Genomic DNA, 20,770 nt, shown 5'->3' with positions numbered 1-20,770 from the left:
TTTTGAGAAACTCTGGGTTTTACATAACCAACTTCTCCACTAGATCATAGGTGACTAGTGATATAATTAGTTCCTTCCTCCAAATGGTGAATAGTTTGGATCCTAGTATCTTACAGATGTTTTCATCTCCTTCTAGGATCAAGGACACAATATTTTTCATGCCTGTTTTGACACGGTTTGGATGAGCTAAGATAATGCTCGTGTTAAATTTCTGGAACACCTGAAAGATTAAGTCATCACATCCTAGATTCAACATGAATGTGCCAAAGCTAAACTCTGCCATGAACTCTAAGATTCTATACCACTTCTAGATGGTAGTAAGCATGATGTTATTCAACCCCTAAAGGGATTCTACTATTAACTGCAATATAACTCTCATTATATCATTATTATAAGTAGTGGTGATGATAGAGCTATGATCCTATCGAGAAAAGAAGCAATTGTGAGCAAGGCTTCTTCACAAGGATGCTCCCAGAGTTTGGGTTGTATTAATACAAGCATGGATGGCTTCAGAGCCCAACTAATTTTTTTCCATTCTAGCAACCCCACCCTCGATAGATATGTGTCTGATTCCTCCAACTTATGAAGGTCTATGTCTAACTTTGTTTGTTGCAATTCAGATCCAAGTGTGAAGATCATAGCCCCTCTTCAATGTCCTTCCTTCACTTCCCATGGGTGCTTCTGCTACAGAATGGAATAGACTTTGTTTGAGAAAGGCCAGTTGCTTTGACCATTATTTTGGTCTAAGGAGGTATTACTACATAAAGGACCATATATCTTCACTAGTTCAAGATATTTATGGGTGTTTTCCTAGGTCTCTTTAAGACGATCCATCTTCTCCCATACCAAAGCAAGAAAATATGCAAGCATATACTAATTATTCATATCAACATTTTGTCAATAATATCTTCCAAAATATTTTGCTTCAACAAATTTGGCCCAAAATTACGATAGCCACAGTGGAGGAGAACTAGCTAAAGCGAATGATTTTATCCCCCTCTTGTTTTTTTCCTTCTTCTCACTCTTTTACTTTCTATGCTACAAAAACTGAATCATAGATCTCACCCCTTTGACAAATAATTTGAAGTCTCCTTATATTTCCCAATACAAATAAGTACCTAAACTCCAAACTCCTAATATTTTCAAAACCTATTTTTTTTTTCTTTTAAATAAAACTTTTATATATGTATGTGTGAGAGAGCAATGGTAAAAAAAAACCTTTCAATTGTAGTTCACCAAAAAAATGTCCAAACATCGGATGGTAGTCAAACCAACTTCATTACTAGATAGTCCAATGGTATTCAACTAACTTCACTGCTCAGTTGACTGAGATGTCACCTCCACTTTCAACTACTCTACATTGACCATTTTCCCCAATTATGATAATTTAGCTCCAATCTAGATAATAACACATATACTCATTTGTTCCATGAAAGGCTCTGATCTACTTCATGAGGCTACCTCAGTGGAAATCCTCATCTGCAAGAAATCGACAGAAGCAGCAGGACCAAATGCACCATACTATATCACACTAAGTGGAAATCCTCATCTGGAAGAAATCGACAGAAGCAGAAAGATCAAATGCACCATACTATAGAACAGGTGATGTCCAACTGCTATAGAAATCTTCTTCCTCTCGCAATTTGCTTAAATAGGAATTATGTAGGCTTGTAATAGCAAATAGTCTAGGCCCTGCACGACTAATTCTTGGTTGCAACAACTTTCAGAGGCAGCATATACTAGATTGTTTGATCCTGGAGTGATAGATGTGCAACCCTGAATTCTTTGCGTTATGCTCCACCCCTTGAATCCCCTTCCTGTATCTGCATTCTTCTCAGCGCAGAATTGGGTTGTGGCCCTCAGTCAATGGTAACAACCCTTCGCACAACTACCTCAAGACTCTTGGTGTCCCCTCCATCGGTTGTATTCTTCGCGAATTTCAAAGTGATGAGTTGTATGATCCTCTAAACTTCTCGTCCTTCATATAATCAGCTCCAGGTACATTTTAAAAATTTCTTTCGACTTTATATCAGTTATGAATTATTGTGGGGCCTCCTTCCTTATAGCTTATAGAGATGGTTGCAGGGCCTTCAGTCTTTCACAGGAGACAATTACCCGACCCTATCTTAGAAATGAATGGACCCCTGGTTTGTGGTATCATAGTGCTTGTTGCTTTCATGGTATATATACAATCCCACATACTTACAATGATGTGCAGAAAGGGTTGATTCGAGTGGTCTGACCACCATCACTGACCTGCAAATAAAAATGGATCGGCCTTTATACTCCCTCGAAAATCATATTTTAGCATACAACTAGATCACCTGGGCAATAGAGAATATGCTTCAGCTCTTGGACTGTTTCATCCCGATGAATAATTTCTGAAATTAGTCTGGTAAGCTGAGCTAAGAGAATTGTATGAAAGGGGTCTTCTCGGCTCCTATAAAATGCTAAGAAATGTTTCCTTCAGAAAAAACAAAAATTTCTCTTATTAAAAAAAAAAATGGGCTTTTACGAGGGACTATCTCAACGACTGCATCAAACCATGATTTCTTCTTCGATTTGCTTGAAGGGTCTCAAATGTCTAGCTATAAGAAGAGCAAAAAAAAAAAACCCCAATTCCACCACTGTTTAAGAAATGTGCCCGTAATGTATAAATCTGCAAAAGTAATGATTTCTCGTCATATTTGGACTGCAACTCCTTCAGAAAGTACAATTAATATAAGCATGTACCGCTGACAATTTCCATGAATTAAGTTTTGCACCAGCAACGTGGTTCGACTTGCAAATAATCGGCCCTTAAAATGAAGAGATATGGCTTTTGAGATTTAAAATAGCCGCTCAATTAATTAATCACCTTCACCTCCTTTATTATAGTTCACGATCTTCATACTATTTAAAAGAAATTCGGCTCCATTAATAATTCCACTAATCGGAGATTTAAAAATATAGTCGTCCTTAATAAAACATATTTTTCTGCAGCACACAATGGTCTTCTTAAAAAAATTCCCCGCAAATGATAAACTCCAGAAGGGTAATAAGCCAATCAATTAGGGTGGCCATAGAGAACCACTGACGTTGTTGATATTCTAGCTACCGAAGTTGTTGAGATTCTAGCTAGGGTGATTATGGAGGATCACGGAATAATACTTTCCATGAAACCTTAAATCTTCTTTGAAGTTGATTTACAATAAAACTCCCAGGCTCTATTATAAGACCCCAAAAGATTAAATTTTCAGTAGATTTGTCACATTATAGTGTCCTAAAAATGATTCAGCACAGAACATAAGAAGTAAGAAAGAAAAATGCAGCCACTTATTTGATTAATTACTGTAAATAATACATGCCATATTGAAAACATGGAAACCTTTTCCAATGGCATGCAAGGTTGCCCATCAAACGAGAAAACAAGACACTGAAGCACAATCTTGAACCCTATATAGATCCACCAAACAAATCACACCCATGCGATTTTCCTCCCTGGGATCAAACTTGAACTAGCCACACCAAGTACTCAAGAAAAACACAATAAAATAGATAAACTCAAAATGATCTAAAGGACTAGCTCCTATCCCTTTTAACAGGCCTGATGGACTCTGTATAAATCTTATTTTATTATTTTCCCTCAAAAAACGAAGACAAATACCATCCGCAGATCCGATGGGAAAATACCATGGTAAATACCATAGGTAAGTTTTATCCATTTTTATGATATGAAGAAAAGAGAATATTACAAATACCATGGTAAATACTATAGCTAAATTCCCTCCAATTTTACCATATCAAGAAAAGGGAATATTATATTGTACATCTTTGATCCCAACCCCAAGCTCGATTTTGCCCGACAAGTTTTAGATTCTTTACTTTGGAGCTTAGTGGTTCTTGATGGTGTGGATGTTGTGTGTATGTGTGTAAGAGAACGCTGCAAGGAGTGATTATGCATCAAACCTATTGGAAGAGAATAGATGCTTTAGTGAATGAGTGTTAATGACTACATAGTGAGAAGATATGAAGCATGCTATATAAAAGATTAGATTTCAAGTTGTTGTAGTGGAGATTGTGTTGGAGAGTATTGTATCCTCCTAGAGTATATTTCGTTGGTGAATCTCACATTTTTTTTTTGCAGGAGTTTCTAATGCATTTGGGACATAGCCATAGTGTCTTATGTTGTTGATTGTATTATGCAGCAATTATTTTGCAGTGAGGGTTTGATATTGTGCGGTGATATTATTTAGTTTTTTTTTGGATGGATTATGACCACTATTTGCTTATGTGAGAGCATATGACTGTGGTGATTTTAGATTGATGAGATTTTCTTGATGCTATAGTTCATATTGTAGAGCTTAATCACATTGAGCAAAATGTCTTGTGATCCACTTTGAAAATAGATGAAAGGAAGTTCACATAGAGGAGAGGAGCAATGACTTCATGGATGTGGAGCAGTGATTGCAATTTTTTAGCAAAAGGAATAGTTTCTCAATCCAATGGTATTTGAATGGTCCAAACATACTTGGGCGATGATCCATTGATCGTGGTGGATTTTAGTTGATGGTAGTTCGTAGATGCATGGAGAACATAGTCTTTCAAGTTGATCAGTAGAATCGAGTCTCCAAGCTGATCAGAGTCAGCTGATTTTATATGAGGTCAAGTCTCCCAGTTGATGGGAGTCAAAACTCTATGTCAAAGACACATTTTTCTTAATAGAAGAGTCAAAGCAGTGCAACAACAACAAGGGTGGTTTTTTCTCAGTGAATGGTTTTCCACTAGATATCTTGTGTCTCATGTGGTGATGATTTGTTGTGTTCTTGTTCATGGTTATGTTGCTCATATGGTTTAATTGTTTCTTATGATTTAGGCATAGATCAACAAATTTTTTATGAGTTGTTGTTAATTAGTGTGTGTGATTCAGTAAAGTAAATAAAAGTGAAATTTTGGTAATAAGACACAATACTGATTCGCCTCCCTCCCCCCTTCCCCGCAATAGTGATAAAATGTTTCCAACATTGTTTAGTTTGTCACAAACACACGTGATATGTTAGGTTCATTAAGTGAACTCCTTGTGGTAGTGATCTAGTATCCCATATGATGAAGTATGTGATGCTTTAGTATTGAATTTTATAAAAAAGACATTGGATGACAAGTTTTTTTTTGTAAGGTAGAAAAAGCTACATCCTCCCAAGAAGCATGGAAGATCATCAAAGAAAAAATTGTTGCAATATGTTGTGACACGCAACAGCAAGTTGTGTCACAATATGTTGAAGAATAATAGAGAAGTCATCTTCAGATCTGAGAGTAGATGAGAAATAATCTAGGAGGAAAACAGAGCTTGTAGAATCCCCCTCAAAGGTGGATGATGGTCTTCAAGACTATAAAAGAGAAACCCATTATGAATACATGCATATGGATGAAGAAGATGAAACAAAGATTACAGAGAGAGAAGATGAAGCCTCTATGTGTGAAGTAGAGAAATAGCATATTCATGCTCGAGAACTTCATTGTAACATGGATGGTGAATATGATGATGAATCTCAGTGCGATGAGACACATGTGGATGATGGCTGAAAATTTATGGAAGATTTGCAGGAGAAACGAGTGCATTCTACTCCTCTTTTGATTGAAAATAATTCTTCAATAAAATTGATCAAAAACCCAAAGTTCCATGATTGAACCAAGCATATCAATACAAAGTGTCATTTGATTTGACACCATGTTGAGGCTAAGACTATTCATCAACGCTTTTGTTCCACAATGAGAAAATTGCAGAAATCTTCACCATAGCGCTTAGAGAAAAGTTTGAAAGATTTATAATGATGCTTGGACTCACCAACATCCCTTCAGATTAAGGGGAGGCAATGTTGACACTTAATCTTTGGAATTGCGGAAATTGTAAATAATGTAAATAAAAGGAAAGAACACAAAGAGACAGTGGAATACGAATTTCAATAGTTTTCCTCTCCTTGTATACAATATTGATCTCTCTTAATGAAATTCATTCGTTCGTGGAGTTACCAATCCCTGACTTGACATAATTTTATTTTATAACATTTTTATACCTACCAAATATATTAATTTTTAATATTATATTAATTTAAAATTTTATTAAAGTATGTATAATTATAATAATAATTTTATTGATAATTTTAAAATAACATATATATACATATATTAAATTTCATCATCATCATCATCATCATCATCATCATCATCATCATCATCATCATCATCATCATCATCATCATCATCATCATCATCATCATCATCATCATCATCATCATCATCATCATCATCATCATCATCATCATCATCATCATCATCATCATCATCATCATCATCATCATCATCATCATCATCATCATCATCATCATCATCATCATCATCATCATCATCATCATCAAATACTATTACACTTATTAAATATGTCATATTATTAAACCAAATTTTTATTTTATGTATTTGATAAGATATATCTATATTTTTTTATCAAATAACTTGACTTTTAGTTATATGTTTTCTAATCTTTTTTGAAAGAGATTTTGGTATAATTACGTTTTGAAAATGACATATTATTGATTTTTAAAACATAGCTTGTATTTAGATGATTCATATGTAAGTTTTTTTTAATTACTTATTTTGTGTTATATGTGTTTGTTATAGCGATTTTCAAATGAGATTTTAGTTTTTTATGTTTTTTTTTTTAAATAGATATTTTTGAATTTCAATTTAATTACAGATAATAAGTGGATGGTAGGGGTAAACAAGTACATTAATTTTTTTTTTTTGAAAATAATTCTGTAATAAAATTGGCCAAGAACCCAAAGTTCCATGATTGAACCAAGCATATCAATATAAAGTATCATTTGATTCGTCATGGTGTTGAGGCTAAGATTATTCACCTACGCTATTGTTCCACAAATGAACAGACATCTTCACCAAATAACTTGAAAAACAAAAGTTTGAAAGATTAATATGATGCTTGGACTCACCAACTTCCCTTCAGATTAATGGGGGGAATGTTGACACCTAATCTTTGGGATTGGGAAAATTGCAAATCATGTAAATAAGAGAATAAAGAAGATGAAGAAACATTGGAATGTGAATTTCAATAGTCTCTGACTCATGAACTTCCCTTCCGATTAACGGGACAATATTGACACATAACCTTTAGGATTGGGAAAATAGTAAATCGTGTAAATATGATAATAAAGAACATGAAGAAACATTGAAATGTGAATTTCAATAGTCTCCCTCCCCTTGTATATATTACTAATCTCTTTTAATGAAATTCATTCATTCGCTAAGTTACCATGACATAATTTTATTTTATAACATTTTTATCCTTGCCCAGTAAATTAGTTTTTAGTATTATTAATTTAAAATTATACTAAAGTATGTTAAATTTATATATATAATTTTATATTAATTAAAAATTATCAATAAAATAATTGTTATTACTTGAAATGTAAGACTCTAGATACAAAGCAGCCAGGCTGCATATTACACTTGTTAAATATATTATTTTTTTAAACGAGATTTGTTAAATATATTATTTTTTTAAACGCGATTCTTGTTTAATAATGTTTAATAAGCTATATCTATATTTTTTTTGTAAAATGAGTTAATAACAGTTATATGTTTTTAAATCTTTTATGAAAGATATTTTGGTATAATTGTGTTTAGAGAAATGGCACATTATGCATTTTTAAAAAAACGTGTATTTGTATATTTTATATGTAAATTTTTATTTTTTAAATATTTTGAGTTATATGTATTTTAGTGTTTTTCAAATGAGATTTTAGTTTTAGATACATAAAATAGTTGAGTGTTTATTTTAAAATAAGTATTTTTGAATTTTAATTTAATTATGAATTATTAATAAGTGGATGGTATGGATTTTGTTTTTATAAATTATTTATGAAATATTTTTAATAGTAGTTAGGATATCTCAAAATTGATTATGTCTTTTTTGCTTTATAATTTAATTTAAAACATGTTATAAAATAAAATTAAAATAAAATATATATAAAAAATTTGAGTGTGTAATGGGTTATTATTTTTTAGACATATGGTATTGATAAGTCATAGTATTGTAATAGAGCCTAATATAAGTTAGGAATATCCATAGTGAAATAGAGGTGAATCTCCATAGTTAAAAATGGTGTTACAAATTGTCTTACATATTTATGTGATTAACTTATATAGTAATTCTTTTGAGAAGTAGCATAGATCCATCTTAAGCTAAGATCTAAGAAGCACCAAGAGAGACGAATCATTTAAGGTGTAAACCTCTTTTAAACCACAAACCTTTAAAGAAAGGTTTACATTTGAGAGCTTTAATCCATTTGGATGCTTCATATATTGAAGCTTAAGATATATATATATATATATATATATATATATATATATATATATATATATATATATATATATATATATATATATATATTCATATTCCATGTGTCAATTCCATGGAGAACATAAAAAGAATTCCACATCTCAATTTCGAAAAATATACCAAGAAAATATGTTAATTAGATATAAATATAGTTAAGATTGAAATATTTTATTTATGACTAACATCAGTCATAGTAAAAAGTTTATTTTTGTTATTAGTATGTTTTTAAATAGATATTTCTAAAGTTAGGAAGTAAAATATATACATCCATAGATTAGAAACTCTCTCTTTATATATAAAATATAATTTCGTTATTAATTTTTTTTTAAATACTTGTCAAGAACCAATTATTAATAGAATAAGAAATCTGGGTTCTTATTCCAATCAATAAGATATAACAAAAAATTCAATGAAGAACTTATACCTCTCGCGTGTACTAAAAAAAATGGAAGATGCACAGATGAGACTAGAAATTTTTTATTATCAATTACATTACTTTATTTCTTTATATAGAGAATTGATGTAAATTTATAGTATATATTATTTATAATAGGTAACTAATTATTTTATTTATGGTTAACATTGAAATATTTTTGTTATTGAAATGAAATATATTTTTTTTAATATTTTTTATCTTTTTCTAATATAGATATTATTTTATTTCATTAACATGTATTATTTTTTAATGTATGTATTATTGTGTTTAAAGGTGCATTCTACAACCCACTATGAGGGCTATATATGATTTCTCATGCACTTAATATGGAGTTGACATGTGTCCGTTTCAAAATAAAAACTAATGTATTGTAAATGATAATAATAATAATTGGCAGTTGTAATAAAAATAGTAATGAATAGGCAACTAGTTTTAATTAAAAGCATTCTAAAAAGAGTAGTTTAAGTAGGGGAAAAAATTTCCTTGAAATTATATAGACTATTCCATCGCATTTTTGAAAAAAGGGGTTGGAATTTTTGGAAATCCTAGTTACAACTATCAAACTAAAAAATTTTAGAGTGCTAAATCTTTTTCTACCTTTAAAATCTAGATTGGAACAATTCTAAATCAAGATTTTACAAAATAAGAAACATTACACCCAAAAAATGAAAGAGATGTGGTAATTATTACGCCGTAAGGCGTTTCCATTTGAAATTAACTTTCCTCTTTTACGACGTGTACATTTCTGAGCCTTTGATTTAAGTGTTAGACGATGAAAATGATCTTACCCATCCAATTGATCATACCGGTATACGATGCGACCTAGCAGATCAACCGCTTGCCCTTGCTCGACGCTACGCTACTTCCTCCAGGCGCTGCTGCACTTCTAAGGCACGGATTGTCGATGACACCTCAAGGCGCCTGCGGTCATGGAACGGGTCCAACTACTGCCAGTGGCAAGGGTATCCTGCAATAGACAAACAGGGCGTGCAAGGGGGCTTCTGCTGCCGGGGCTGTTGTCCAGGAGCGACTTCATATCGGATACTCAGATGAAGGGCACGCTGTCGGAGTCCTCGGGAGATCTCCAGTTTCGTGAAATTTTGGAAATGGGCGCCTTGAAACAAATTGTTGGCTCTATTCCCTTGTCATTTGGGAGGCTCAGGAGGCTGAAGAAGCTGCGCCTTTGAGGTCTGGTCAATTTGCAGAGACTGCGTTTTTTATTTCTTCGGACTTTGGGAAAGTGGCCGAGATTGTAATGGTCGAGTCGCCACAAAAATATCCGGGCAATTGTTTTATATAGGCAAACACAACTTAGTCCCACCCACCTCCTCCTCATGACATGACTTTTGACATAGATGGGCTAGCTATTGGGCTTGCACATCCATCTCCGCTACGCTCTATGATTTCGTCTATTGGGTCTCTGGATTAATTATCTTTTTCTGTGCAACTATCTTTCCTCACCCGACTAGCTATATGCCCAATAGTGAATTTGATCTACAGAATCTGGAGTCAATAATTTGGTATAAATACAAGTCAATGTTGAGGCAGGCTGTTACGAACGCAAATGGTTGGAGTTGGATTCATATGTTCGCAAGTGCAGAGGAACACGTCTCGATCCCAATTTCCTTTGCCATTGCCTGCCTGTGCACTCATGACAAGGTATGCCCTTTCTTGATTCTCATGACAACAGATATCATGTGAATAACAGTTTTGCATGTGAAGAGAATTTTATGTGATATGCGAATTCACCAACACCTTCCATTTGAGATGCACCGCTAGCCATGTGAGTGGTTGAGTTCCTACAACTTTGTGCGCGCGCGTTTGAATTGAAGATATCAATTGCGTGTTCTCATCTGGGTCTTTTAAGAGATCTATACTGTTATTGTTGCTGAGAAGTAATTTGGGATAACCATCTGCCTGAGTAGAAATGAACCGAGTCTTGCTAATGCTGCCTATCTTTTGGGATTAATATATTTCTTCTTGATTGCTTGCCGCATGCCTGCTTATGGTGTCTTTGTTTTGATTTCTTGAAGTGGGGGTCTGTTTTGGATGGGCATTTCCATGATGATTGCAAGCATATCAAACTTGTTTCTATCAATTGATTATTAACATCTTCGAAGAATTAAGCATGAGATCACATCTTACTTCATTTCTGAGAATATGGGAATAACGTGCTATTAGTCTTCGTACTTTCTATGTGCAAGAAACTCTGACCTTAGCTTTAGAAGTTTTGCAGTTGAAGAATTCATTATTAGTTAGTGCAATGGTGAATTAAGCAGCCAAGATGAATGATCCTTTGTGCATTCATCAGGCAGGCTTGCCTCTCTTCAAACTTGAAGTTGAAAGCTACTGTGATATTTCACCATCATAGGGCTACCTATATATTGCGAATGAACCAATTATAAAAGAAATCATTTTGTTCAGATAATTGGAAGAACTGACTCAGATGTGTGCTTATTGAGCTTTAATCAAGTTATTAGGACATCAAGAATTGTCATTCGTTGTAGGCTTCAGAGTTCAGACAGAGCACATCTCTTTGGATTTTTTGATTAGCGGGAATGCACTGACAAAAATTTGTTCTTTCCATGTAAATGCTTCTGGTATTGTCATCAAAATTTCCTATTTGGACGCAATAACTCTGTGACCTGAAACTTTCTGTTCCAGGCAAATTAGACATTCTAAATTGGGCGATTATCTGCCGCAAGCCCTATTTATTCTATTCTTTCTTTTTTCAAGCCTACATATATATGAAGAAATATATTAGCGGGCTTGGGCTTTTCATAAACTTTGGTGACTTTTCTTTCTACTTTGGTTGTTTTTACTTCTTGTTTTAGTTTTATATTTTCCTTTATCTCTGATTTTTACTCCCTTTCCTGTTTTGATCATTAAATGCACATAATCATTAAGTTGCATTCAAATCTGTTGGATTTTCTCCATGGGTGTGTTTCATCCTTCCCTATTTATTATGCCTATAATAATTTATAAACAATCAGGGTTAAGAATAATCTTCTCAATAGTTTTTCTTCCATGCCTTTGGTTGAAAGTCTACCTGTTTGAATCATTAACGTATTTGATCATTTTTTTATTGGTACAGAAATGTTGTTCTTAACCCAATCATACTTCCTGTAGTTTTGAAATTCACCTATTTCTGGCACATGCTAGATCCAGGGGAAAAACGTTGTAAGTGAAATCTGTAAGTTTGGATTAGTTCACTTTAAAACCACAAAACATTCCATCAAAAATTTATCATTCCCAACATGTGTATAATTATGATCTGTTCAAATCCCGTATTCACAGGATGCTACCATGGATGATAAGACATGGAAGATATTTTTTGGGTCAATATGTGTAGTTTCTAGCTATTTTGGGGCTAATTCTGTTGAACTTTGTGTTCATAGTAACCTCTTTTCTAAGGTGCCTTTTGATTGCATTACTCCCTGAAACCAACTGAGAAGTATCCATGGCTGAACTTACTCGTGGATTCTCATGACAACAGATATCATGTGAATAGAAGTTTTGCATGTGAAGAGAATTTTATGTGATATGCGAATGCGCCAACACCTTCCATTTGAGATGCACCGCTAGCGATGTGAGTGGTTGAGTTCCTACAGCTTTGTGCGCGCGCGTTTGAATTAAAGATATCAATTGCGTGTTCTCATCTGGGGATTTTAAGAGATCTATACTGTTATTGTTGTTGAGAAGTAATTTGGGATAACCATCTGCTTGAGTAGAAATGAACCGAGTCTTGCTAATGCTGCCTATCTTTTGGGATTAATATATTTCTTCTTGATTGCCTGCCGCATGCCTGCTTATGGTGTCTTTGTTTTGATTTCTTGAAGTGGGGGTCTGTTTTGGATGGGCATTTCCATGATGATTGCAAGCATATCAAACTTGTTTCTATCAATTGATTATTAACATCTTCGAAGAATTAAGCATGAGATCACATCTTACTTCATTTCTGAGAATATGGAAATAACGTGCTATTAGTCTTCGTACTTTCTATGTGCAATAAACTCTAACCGTAGCTTTAGAAGTTCTGCAGTTGAAGAATTCATTATTAATTAGTGCAATGGTGAATTAAGCAGCCAAGATGAATGATCCTTTGTGCATTCATCAGGCAGGCTTGCCTCTCTTCAAACTTGAAGTTGAAAGCTACTGTGATATTTCACCATCATAGGGCTACCTATATATTGCGAATGAACCAATTATAAAAGAAATCATTTTGTTCAGATAATTGGAAGAACTGACTCAGATGTGTGCTTATTGAGCTTCAATCAAGTTATTAGGACATCAAGAATTGTCATTCGTTGTAGGCTTCAGAGTTCAGACAGAGCACGTCTCTTTGGATTTTTTGATTAGCGGAAATGCACTGACAAAAAGCTGTTCTTTCCATGTAAATGCTTCTGGTATTGTCATCAAAATTTCCTATTTGGACGCAATAACTCTGTGACCTGAAAATTTCTGTTCTAGGCAAATTAGACATTCTAAATTGGGCAATTATCTGCCGCAAGCCCTATTTATTCTATTCTTTCTTTTTTCAAGCCTACATATATATGAAGAAATATATTAGCGGGCTTGGGCTTTTCATAAACTTTGGTGACTTTTCTTTCTACTTTGGTTGTTTTTACTTCTTGTTTTAGTTTTATATTTTCCTTTATCTCTGATTTTTACTCCCTTTCCTGTTTTGATCATTAAATGCACATAATCATTGTGTTGCATTCAAATCTGTTGGATTTTCTCCATGGGTGTGTTTCATCCTTCCCTATTTATTATGCCTATAATAATTTATAAACAATCAGGGTTAAGAATAATCTTCTCAATAGTTTTTCTTCCATGCCTTTGGTTGAAAGTCTACCTGTTTGAATCATTAACGTATTTGATCATTTTTTTATTGGTACAGAGATGTTGTTCTTAACCCAATCATACTTCCTGTAGTTTTGAAATTCACCTATTTCTGGCACATGCTAGATCCAGGGGAAAAACGTTGTAAGTGAAATCTGTAAGTTTGGATTAGTTCACTTTAAAACCACAAAACATTGCATCAGAAATTTATCATTCCCAACATGTGTATAATTATGATCTATTCAAATCCCGTATTCAGAGGATGCTACCATGGATGATAAGACATGGAAGATATTTTTTGGGTCAATATGTGCAATTTCTAGCTATTTTGGGGCTAATTCTGTTGAACTTTGTGTTCATAGTAACCTCTTTTCTAAGGTGCCTTTTGATTTCATTACTCCCTGAAACCAACTGAGAAGTATCCATGGCTGAACTTACTCGTGGATTCTCATGACAACAGATATCATGTGAATAGCAGTTTTGCATGTGAAGAGAATTTTATGTGATATGCGAATGCGCCAACACCTTCCATTTGAGATGCACCGCTAGCGATGTGAGTGGTTGAGTTCCTACAGCTTTGTGCGCACGCGTTTGAATTAAAGATATCAATTGCGTGATTTTAAGAGATCTATACTGTTATTGTTGTTGAGAAGTAATTTGGGATAACCATCTGCTTGAGTAGAAATGAACCGAGTCTTGCTAATGCTGCCTATCTTTTGGGATTAATATATTTCTTCTTGATTGCCTGCCGCATGCCTGCTTATGGTGTCTTTGTTTTGATTTCTTGAAGTGGGGGTCTGTTTTGGATGGGCATTTCCATGATGATTGCAAGCATATCAAACTTGTTTCTATCAATTGATTATTAACATCTTCGAAGAATTAAGCATGAGATCACATCTTACTTCATTTCTGAGAATATGGAAATAACGTGCTATTAGTCTTCGTACTTTCTATGTGCAATAAACTCTGACCGTAGCTTTAGAAGTTCTGCAGTTGAAGAATTCATTATTAATTAGTGCAATGGTGAATTAAGCAGCCAAGATGAATGATCCTTTGTGCATTCATCAGACAGGCTTGCCTCTCTTCAAACTTGAAGTTGAAAGCTACTGTGATATTTCACCATCATAGGGCTACCTATATATTGCGAATGAACCAATTATGAAAGAAATCATTTTGTTCAGATAATTGGAAGAACTGACTCAGATGTGTGCTTATTGAGCTTCAATCAAGTTATTAGGACATCAAGAATTGTCATTCGTTGTAGGCTTCAGAGTTCAGACAGAGCACATCTCTTTGGATTTTTTGATTAGCGGAAATGCACTGACAAAAAGCTGTTCTTTCCATGTAAATGCTTCTGGTATTGTCATCAAAATTTCCTATTTGGACGCAATAACTCTGTGACCTGAAACTTTCTGTTCCAGGCAAATTAGACATTCTAAATTGGGCAATTATCTGCCGCAAGCACTATTTATTCTATTCTTTCTTTTTTCAAGCCTACATATATATGAAGAAATATATTAGCGGGCTTGGGCTTTTCATAAACTTTGGTGACTTTTCTTTCTACTTTGGTTGTTTTTACTTCTTGTTTTAGTTTTGTATTTTCCTTTATCTCTGATTTTTACTCCCTTTCCTGTTTTGATCATTAAATGCACATAATCATTGTGTTGCATTCAAATCTGTTGGATTTTCTCCATGGGTGTGTTTCATCCTTCCCTATTTATTATGCCTATAATAATTTATAAACAATCAGGGTTAAGAATAATCTTCTCAATAGTTTTTCTTCCATGCCTTTGGTTGAAAGTCTACCTGTTTGAATCATTAACGTATTTGATCATTTTTTTATTGGTACAGAAATGTTGTTCTTAACCCAATCATACTTCCTGTAGTTTTGAAATTCACCTATTTCTGGCACATGCTAGATCCAGGGGAAAAACGTTGTAAGTGAAATCTGTAAGTTTGGATTAGTTCACTTTAAAACCACAAAACATTCCATCAGAAATTTATCATTCCCAACATGTGTATAATTATGATCTGTTCAAATCCCGTATTCATAGGATGCTACCATGGATGATAAGACATGGAAGATATTTTTTGGGTCAATATGTGCAGTTTCTAGCTATTTTGGGGCTAATTCTGTTGAACTTTGTGTTCATAGTAACCTCTTTTCTAAGGTGCCTTTTGATTGCATTACTCCCTGAAACCAACTGAGAAGTATCCATGGCTGAACTTACTCGTGGATTCTCATGACAACAGATATCATGTGAATAGCAGTTTTGCATGTGAAGAGAATTTTATGTGATATGCGAATGCGCCAACACCTTCCATTTGAGATGCACCGCTAGCGATGTGAGTGGTTGAGTTCCTACAGCTTTGTGCGCACGCGTTTGAATTAAAGATATCAATTGCGTGTTCTCATCTGGGGATTTTAAGAGATCTATACTGTTATTGTTGTTGAGAAGTAATTTGGGATAACCATCTGCTTGAGTAGAAATGAACCGAGTCTTGCTAATGCTGCCTATCTTTTGGGATTAATATATTTCTTCTTGATTGCCTGCCGCATGCCTGCTTATGGTGTCTTTGTTTTGATTTCTTGAAGTGGGGATCTGTTTTGGATGGGCATTTCCATGATGATTGCAAGCATATCAAACTTGTTTCTATCAATTGATTATTAACATCTTCGAAGAATTAAGCATGAGATCACATCTTACTTCATTTCTGAGAATATGGAAATAACGTGCTATTAGTCTTCGTACTTTCTATGTGCAATAAACTCTGACCGTAGCTTTAGAAGTTCTGCAGTTGAAGAATTCATTATTAATTAGTGCAATGGTGAATTAAGCAGCCAAGATGAATGATCCTTTGTGCATTCATCAGGCAGGCTTGCCTCTCTTCAAACTTGAAGTTGAAAGCTACTGTGATATTTCACCATCATAGGGATACCTATATATTGTGAATGAACCAATTATAAAAGAAATCATTTTGTTCAGATAATTGGAAGAACTGACTCAGATGTGTGCTTATTGAGCTTCAATCAAGTTATTAGGACATCAAGAATTGTCATTCGTTGTAGGCTTCAGAGTTCAGACAGAGCACATCTCTTTGGATTTTTTGATTAGCGGAAATGCACTGACAAAACGTTGTTCTTTCCATGTAAATGCTTCTGGTATTGTCATCAAAATTTCCTATTTGGACGCAATAACTCTGTGACCTGAAACTTTCTGTTCCAGGCAAATTAGACATTCTAAATTGGGAAATTATCTGCCGCAAGTCCTATTTATTCTATTCTTTCTTTTTTCAAGCCTACATATATATGAAGAAATATATTAGCGGGCTTGGGCTTTTCATAAACTTTGGTGACTTTTCTTTCTACTTTGGTTGTTTTTACTTCTTGTTTTAGTTTTATATTTTCCTTTATCTCTGCTTTTTACTCCCTTTCCTGTTTTGATCATTAAATGCACATAATCATTGTGTTGCATTCAAATCTGTTGGATTTTCTCCATGGGTGTGTTTCATCCTTCCCTATTTATTATGCCTATAATAATTTATAAACAATCAGGGTTAAGAATAATCTTCTCAATAGTTTTTCTTCCATGCCTTTGGTTGAAAGTCTACCTGTTTGAATCATTAACGTATTTGATCATTTTTTTATTGGTACAGAAATGTTGTTCTTAACCCAATCATACTTCATGTAGTTTTGAAATTCACCTATTTCTGGCACATGCTAGATCCAGGGGAAAAACGTTGTAAGTGAAATCTGTAAGTTTGGATTAGTTCACTTTAAAACCACAAAACATTCCATCAGAAATTTGTCATTCCCAACATGTGCATAATTATGATCTGTTCAAATCTCGTATTCACAGGATGCTACCATGGATGATAAGACATGGAAGATATTTTTTGGGTCAATATGTGTAGTTTCTAGCTATTTTGGGGCTAATTCTGTTGAACTTTGTGTTCATAGTAACCTCTTTTCTAAGGTGCCTTTTGATTGCATTACTCCCTGAAACCAACTGAGAAGTATCCATGGCCGAACTTACTCGTGGAAAGCATTTGCTATTGATGCCACAGTAAAAACATCTGCATGCCTGAAAATTATTGACCTTTATCTTTAGCCAAAAGGACACCTTTGATGATGTGATCCCAAGAGGGAATGTTTTATTGTTCATTTATTTTATGAAATGAAAATATCTCAGGATCAATTCATCAAAAACTGCCTAACTCAACGTTCATGGACTGCTGATGCAATTCAAAATCGCAACAGGTTTTTGCGTTTTGGAAAAAGGCAGGGTTGTTCTGTATTTTTTTAGAGTCAATATTTTGCCTGTGTGGACAGTGGGAGAAGCAAACCCCTGATACACAAAAGACTCATAGAGAATTTTACTGTCTTGCTTCTAGCATGGTGAATAGTTGATTTCATCCATCTATCGTGGTTTCCTCTTTAGAGTGCTATCAAGTACCATAGATTGATAGAAGGTAACATGTTGTTAGGAAGGAAATGCCAGGACTCAAGGTACTAGATTAAATATAAAAATTAATTAAATGAAATATTCAAATATATTAGCATAAGTTTAGGTGTATTTTTAGTAGTAACTGGCGATATAAGAAGATGGTTTTGTATCTATGTTGCTGCTTATTTTTTTCATCCTTTTCAACTTTTGTAGTTTTGTAATTCATGTGCTTCCAGATTTTTTATGTGCTTTTTCGTGTTCTGTCAAAATGACAACTTTTTACCATGCATTTGGACTGGTATGCAAATGTACAATATGTATTATGAACAGGAGTGAGAAAAAGCCTTCTGAACTCTTTTCTTCTAGTAATTAGAACATTCGTATCATTGTTATGTTAGGTGAGACATTAAGTTTCTATTTGCATTTTGTGCCCTGGAAATGCATTTTGTAAAGAAACTTTCTGATCTGGAAATGCATTTTGTAAAGAAACTTTCTGATCTGTAGGGTTGTTTCTATGGTATTTCCAGAAGCTATATTTTTTTTACTGGCATTTTCTGCTAGCTATTTTTGGTCTAATTTTTTCTATCACACTAATTTGTATGCTTTTATAGCTCTTATTGAAGGATAAATGTTTAATTAGTCATTCATAAGCATGTCTCTTCAAAATTCACATGGTGCCATTATATACATTTAATTAGTCATTTATCAACTAATTATCTAGTTATTTGGCATGTCCATTCAAAATTTACAGGGTGCCATTAGAAACATTAAAAAGAAGTGGTGTAGCAAGTACTTCTTCTAGAGTAGCTAGGCCATAAGAGTTACTGTAAATGCAACATCTAGGTTGATTTTCACCTTTCTCTCCTTGGAGGTCTCCTCGTAAAGATAAGTTTTGGATTCTTAGGACATTTCTTTTGTCTTTCACCCACTTTCCAATCATATGCAATTTCGAGCCCTTATGGAGCCATTTTTGTCAAAGATACTCATCCGAAACTCTTGCAGAATGCCTTGAAGCCAGAATTTGCAGTTTCATAATGTTTGATGTCTATTAAATTTTTATTTAAATGCAATAATTATTTACCTCATTTTGTGTTCTGTCTAGGAGCGACTTCATATCGGATACTCAGATGAAGGGCACGCTGTCGGAGTCCTCTGGAGATCTCCAGTTTTGTGAAATTTTGGAAATGGGCGCCTTGAAACAAATTGCTGCCTCTATTCCCTTGTCATTTGGGAGGCTCAGGAGGCTGAAGAAGCTGCGCCTTTGAGGTCTGGTCAATTTGCAGAGACTTTCAGTGGCCAATAATATAATAGGCGGCCCCATTAATTCCCTGTCGGTAAGAATTCCGCATGGGATCCCGCTTCGAAAGGTTCCGATATCCTCCTACACCGATAACAATAGACTCTGCGGAGATCCTCTTCCTCCGTGTTCTTCCAGAGCTCGAGATTCAAACCCATTATAGTTTGCTGGACTATTTTGGTTTTCGTGAAACCTCTTGTAATCCAACCATTGTAATGTTGGATTTTGCAATATCCACAGCATGCTTCTGTGGAATAACATGACTACTTTCATCCAAAATCTAACTGAACATTCCTTGCAAGGGTGCAAGATTGGTTGAAGTTCCACTCATAATAACTAGTGAGAAGGAAGCTCCTTGATGTGCATATTTCAAATATTTTATTGTAAATTTTTGGGATATTCCAGACATATATCTTCAATTTTGACCATTATAGACATTGATGACTTGATAATATGATCATTTTTCCCATCGATTGCTTTTTAATCGCACTAAATCCAAATTTGTTGTAAAATTTGTAGCTCAAAACATGGGTTTTTGTATAATTAGGACAAATAGAAGAAAACATGCATGGATCTCATAGAAAAACCAAATACGTCTTAGTCGTGGATAAGACTGAAATTGTGATGGTCTGTCTACAAATGCCTTGATGGACATTGTTCCTTTCAATTTTATGAATCTGCTGTGTTTTTATGAATAGAAAACAAAATTAGACCATGCCAAAACTGAGATGAATGAGAAGGATAATTATTGCAGACACCAGAGCAGATTTCAATGGCCATGATGGCATGTATGTTGATGCTTCTATATGTGCTGGGAGTGCCTTGATATCAACTGCAAAACATTCTTGAACCTGCTTCAGCACATCCTCCTTTGATGAAGAAGTAGAAGAGACAAAGGTAATTGCAAAAGAGCTGTTGTAGGATGGATCTGTATGAAACCTGTTTTCTGTCAAATTGTTTATGCATAAAAGATTATTGTAAATGCCACCATCTTACATCTAATTTTTTCCCATTCGTGTGAAACACAATGTTAACCACGGATTTACAGCGCACTCATGAAATAAATAAAAAATATGTGCTGCAGATCAGAGAGCCAACTTGCACGTTGAATAAAGGATCCAATGGAAGAGCTTTAGAGACTAAAACCTAAAAGAACATAATCACAATCAGAAGGTTTTTTTAAAAAGATGAAAAGTGACTTGTACAATGGTGACTTTCGGGCATAATATTTTACCTCAAGTCACAAACTAATAATCGAGAAGAATTGTGACATATAAAGAATCATTGAAGAAAAAAATGAATAAACAAAATGTCTTTCAAAACTAGAAAATAAAGAGAAAACACTAACATTACCC

At 34.1% G+C, this 20,770-nt stretch overlaps 1 long non-coding RNA gene across 1 annotated transcript; it reads left to right on the top strand.

The window, feature by feature from the left end:
* Positions 1 to 9,707: 9,707 nt before the first annotated feature.
* LOC149231648 (uncharacterized) lies at positions 9,708 to 19,554 on the top strand. Its single transcript, XR_016247468.1, has 2 exons — positions 9,708 to 10,487; positions 19,221 to 19,554. It is a non-coding gene; the product is annotated as an uncharacterized LOC149231648 (long non-coding RNA).
* The last annotated feature ends 1,216 nt before the right edge of the window (positions 19,555 to 20,770 follow it).

This window comes from Pinus tabuliformis, chromosome J (genome assembly GCF_031772625.1).
Source record: "Pinus tabuliformis cultivar Carrire ecotype Pingquan chromosome J, CPIR1, whole genome shotgun sequence".
NCBI classification, from domain to species: Eukaryota; Viridiplantae; Streptophyta; class Pinopsida; order Pinales; family Pinaceae; genus Pinus; species Pinus tabuliformis.
Note: the sequence above shows the minus strand (reverse complement) of the source record. Positions and strands in the feature narration are given on the sequence as shown.